Source organism: Triticum dicoccoides, chromosome 4A (genome assembly GCF_002162155.2).
Source record: "Triticum dicoccoides isolate Atlit2015 ecotype Zavitan chromosome 4A, WEW_v2.0, whole genome shotgun sequence".
Taxonomy (NCBI): domain Eukaryota; kingdom Viridiplantae; phylum Streptophyta; class Magnoliopsida; order Poales; family Poaceae; genus Triticum; species Triticum dicoccoides.
The window spans coordinates 673,974,352-673,979,701 of NC_041386.1; positions in this window are offsets into that span (position 1 = coordinate 673,974,352).

Below are 5,350 nucleotides of genomic sequence, written 5' to 3' on the forward strand. Positions count from 1 at the left end.
CCCATACCGTCGCCCCGTCGTCGCCGCCCCGTCGTCGCCTCGTCGGTGAGCTCGCCCCGGCCGCCATGTCCACACACACACACACTATACACACACACACTACACACACACACACTACACACACACATTATTAGTTTGTTTTGTTAATTTTTTTCTTCTGTTTTTTAGTTATAGAAATGTTAGGAAATTGTTCTGTTTTTTAGTTATATAAATATTAGAAATGTTAGTTATATAGAAATGTTATAAATGTTTTCTGTTTTTTAGTTATAGAAATATTTATAGAAATGTTAGCAATTTTTCTGTTTTTTTAGTTATATAAAAATTAGAATTGTTATAGAAATGTTAGTTATATAATCAGGAAATTTTAGAATTAGTTTTAGTTAGATGAATTAGATTAATGTCAAATTGTTAGAATTTGCATATATATAGAATTTTAGTTATCACAATCCAATCATTTAAAAAATGTTACTTTTTGCGGGCATATAGTATTTGTTCTCGACGATATGCCCGGCCCGCATCCTCGTCGTCGACCCGTTTGCGACGACGTCATGCTTCAGAGGACCCATGTCCGGGACTGGGCTCTGCCGGGCTGGCACTGGGAGGTGCTACCTGGAGGGGCGCGCCGCTTGGTGAGGAACCCGACCTCGGGTTCCGTCATCGACCCTGATTTTCTTTGGTGGCGTTCGCGTGGGCCACATTCGGTGCAGAGGCAGCCGGCTCCGCCGGAGGTGGTGCATCGCCGTGTCAGGGAAGAAGATGAGCATGTCCATCGGTACATGGCTGCTATGGACGACGTCAGGTTCTCCACTACTTGGCGGGTTCTTTGGGCAGATGACCGAAGATATGATCCTGTGATGGTTCCTTCTCTTTGGGTGTGCACCGCCCGCACCCCAGGAACCGCGAGTGGCGCCCTAGATTCTTCTGTAGTACTCGATCTTTATTAGGTACCTAGCTAGTGATGTATTCGATATATAATATTCGAGACGATGTATTCGAGGTTATATATATTAAGACGATGATGTATTCGAGATTATATATTCGAGACGATGTATTCGAGATTCAGTTTTCCTCATTGATTAATTGCATCCATGCATTGTAATTTGAATAATAAATTGTTTTATATTTCTTTTGTATTAATTAGTAAAGTAAAAGCTATGGCGGACAATACCGGCAGAGAGAGAGAAGAGGAATTGTTCGACATCATATGCAACCCTCATAGGCTAGATGATCTGAATGATGACGGCTCCCAATATCTGAACAATACCGGAGAGGGTGACGAAAAGATATTCGATCTCGACGATCGAGCTAATGAAGTCATGAACTATGATTATGATGACACAAACAATGTTAGTGATGACACAGACAATGCTGATCTTCAAATAACAAAGACTTCCGGCGAGGTATATATTTATATAAGCATGCATCCTGGTGATCATCACATGTTTTTATTGAAGATATATTAATGAATCGATCTTTGTTCTTTCAGCCCTCCGGATCGAGCAAATCTACTTCTACAGACAGCAAGACAAAGTGAGGCTCGGGCAGATTGCTGAAGGATGGTGTAAAGTACCACATTGAATCCACCAAACTTAGTGGAGAACCCCTCATGCCTAAGAACGTTGCGGACAAGTGGACTCGTCAGTGTGGAGTTCTTGTGAAGGACAAACTCCCGATCTCCATTCAAGAATGGAAAGAGCCAAAGACTAAACGTCCAGGTGTTACTTGGGTCGATGGCAGAGCCAAAGAAGACCTGGTGAAATCTCTGATGGAACATTTCACCCTTCCAGATCATTTCACTAAAGCAGATGTGGAGAAAGTCAAGGCCGCTGCTCTTAAGAAGATGGCAATTGCATTCAACACCCACAAGAAAACTGTATGGGCCAACTACCTCGCTAATGAAAGGAAGACTCCAGATTTCAAGGGAACACTGGAGAAGCAAAGAGAACACTGGAACGATTTCGTGACCTTCAAGGATTCAGAATTATTAAGGAACGGTCGATGAAAAACAAGGCAAATGCCGCAAGAAAGACGCAGTTCCATAGGCAGGGTCCAGGTGGCTACGCGGTGGGATTGCCTAAGTGGGATAAGTTTGAGCAAGAGATGGAGGGTGCAGGGGTCACTCCGATTACTAGGAGCTGCCCCCCCAGGTGCAGAACTTGGTTCTATGCGCATGGGGGGCGTTGGACCCGAAGACAGGCCTGGTTTCGAAGAAGGCAAGTCTAAAAGGAGCCGAACAAAAGATACTTGACGCAATAGAAGAAGCTCGAGCGGGGGTGTTCACGCCCAACAGAGAGAACGACGAGCTTATGCGCGCCCTGGGAAATCCTGAACACCCGGGAAGAACACGAGGCATGGGTGTTATTCCCTGGTATGAGGGCTTTTCGGACTGGAATGACGACTACAGGTCCCGTGCAAGAAAGAAGATGGAGGAGGAGAAGAAGAGGAAGCTGGAGGAGGAGCAGAGGAAGCAGGACGCAGAACGTATTCAAGGCCTAGAAGCAAGGCACGCGAACCTGGCACTCAAATTCCAGCAGCAGCAGCAGCAGATTGACTCACTTAGCCAGGAAAGGGGGTCTCAGCAGTGACAGCAGCAAGCGGATGATCGTCCATCATTGGATAGCACCATCCCATCCATGCCGAGAAGCAGCGTTGGTTCTGCCCCAGGCGACACACTGCTGGATACATACCATGTGGATGATATCATAGAGAACACTAACTGTGAGCTACACTCCAAAATGAAGAACATATCCATGAAGGTGGCGGACGGCGTTGCTTTTCTAGTGACCCCCGAAGCAACCTAGCATTGCATCCCGATTACAAAGGGCTATGCTCGTGTCATGGTTGATGAAGTGGTGGACCCATATTCGGGGCTAACGCTTGACATTCCTGGAGGTGAAGACGAGCGCACACTGGGAGAGGCCATACATTGTATCATCCTATGGAGAAAGGATTGCATCATCTTTCGAAGTCCACCGACACCGCGTCGTCTGCCGACTCCTCGAAGTCCGCCACTGAGTCAGCAGACTCCCGCTCCTCCAAGTCCACGAACGCGTGAGACGACTCCTCCTCGAAGTCCGCCACCTCCTTCGCTGGTTTAAAGTCCGGCATCATGTCATGTCACACCTCCTACTTCAAGTCCGGCACATCGTTAGGCCACTTCTCCTGGTCCAACTCCACGTCAGCCATCTCCGCCGTCTCAGCAATCACAGAAGAGACATGCCACAGCTTTGGTGCGTAGCGGTACGAGTCGAGGTAGTTCAGGAAGTACAGGCGAAGACAAGCGATATAAATATGGTCCAAGCCTCGCTCCTCTTCCTCAGAGGCCTTACGACATGACCGAGGAGCAAAACGCAGCCATAGTGCAGGCCCAAGTGGACGCCCATTTTGGATCGAAACCGGCACCGCCGCCAAAGGAGAAAGTGCCTGAGAAAGTAATTGACCACTTCATTCGTATGGCTAGAGAACCAGCTCCCAAGCATGTTGACTCGGACTATGAGCGCCAAATCAGGAAACTACATCGAGAACGGCTAAAGAAGGAAGCGAGCTCGAGGTCGAGCCAACAAGCAGCTGGCAAAAAAAGCGGGAAAACCGTTCCCCAGTTGGGAGAACAGGCAGCGCAAGTGATCCCCCACTTGTTGTGCCAACAACACATGAGAGGAGTAGTACGCGCGCCAAATATTATTGTGGGCAAACCATTAGCGTTCCCCAGCAGGGCGATGTGGTAATAACGGAGGATCATATAATGCAGGCTCAAATGCTCAATATCTCTGTTGGACAACTCCTCGAAATCGAGCCCACGCCTACGCTTAAAGAATCAGAAATAGCATGGCAATATGTCCGGGGCAAACCTTTGGTCCATCCAGACAAGGTCAAGGACCTCCCAATGAGAATGTATCAATTTCATCAATGGTACATGAACATTACCAAGATTTCCAATCGAGAGTCCCTCATGGTGAATGTCAAGCATGAGCATTATTACCATGAGAAAGCTCTGAGCATTGAGTATCCAGAACTATTTCAGTTATACAATCAAGACGCACTCGACAAGTTTATCGTCAGTTGCTATTGTCTGTAAGTGATTTCTTTCTGTAATTTAAGTCTGAAGCTAGTTATGTAGTGATAATTTTGATCAATCATTACATGTAATTATCCTCACTATATTCTTTTTCTGTGGTATTATATGCAGGATGAAGATGTATGAAATGAAAAAAGCTGGACGCTATGGCGTTAGGTTCATTGACCCAAATACCATTAATCAGGACATATGGCAGATTGAACATTGTCAAGATGCTGTAGAGGAAAGCATGCTAGAGTTCTTGAAGTGCCTCAATAGCAATGAAGATATACTACTTCCTTACAACTTCCCGTGAGTCACACTGTGTTGTACTACAAATTCTGTTTTTGCTTACTAGCTAGCTAAGTGTATACGGTTTACGGTAGTTGATTAATTTTATGCACATGCCCGCTTAATTAAGACATGCAAACGTGTGCGTATGCAGTTGGCACTGGGTCTTGTTAGACATTAAAGTTGAGGAAGGAAAAGTTGAATTACTGGACTCACTAACTAAAGAAGATAAAGACTACACCATCGTGAAGGGGATAGTCAACAGGTAATTTCAATCATTATTAACTATATCTCAGCCTATTAATTATTAGTTCGTCATTTCCTGATATGAACTATTTAATAACCCCTTTATTAATTTTCTTTGCCGGCGGGCAGGGCATGGGCAAAGTTCATCAAGGTGACTCCAGGCACGTAGCCAAAAAAGTTGTTTTGGCATCGACCCAGGGTAAGTAATTAAGTAGTACTAGCTAGCTACCATCTCTTTAATTCTTGTTTCAATATCATTAATTAATTATTATGCTTGATTAATCATTATCTAATTCAATTCCATTCTCGTAAAGGCCCTGAGGCAGGCACCGGGGAATAATCTGTGTGCATACTACGTTTGCGAGAACATTCGCATGATGACGTGCGAAAGGAGCAGATCTGATAGACACGACTGGGTACGTTTGTCAGAACACTATTCACACCATTATCGATATCTAGTCACACAACTAACACACATGCATATTGATCTCCTTCTTAACAGTTCAAATCGGTGCGGGATAAGCTCCTACCATCGGACCGCATACTAGCACTTCAAGAGGAAATAGCCGGATTTTTGCTCGACCAGGTCATAGATCCCACAGGAGAATACTATTACCCGCTACCGCCCCCATGAACCACTTGTCATCGTGCTCCGGAGGCACCAAAGGCAACATATATATGTAGGAGAAATTGTATATGTATATACATGTGTATGTGTGAATAATTAATGGTGTTGGTTTGTGAGACATTCGATGATAT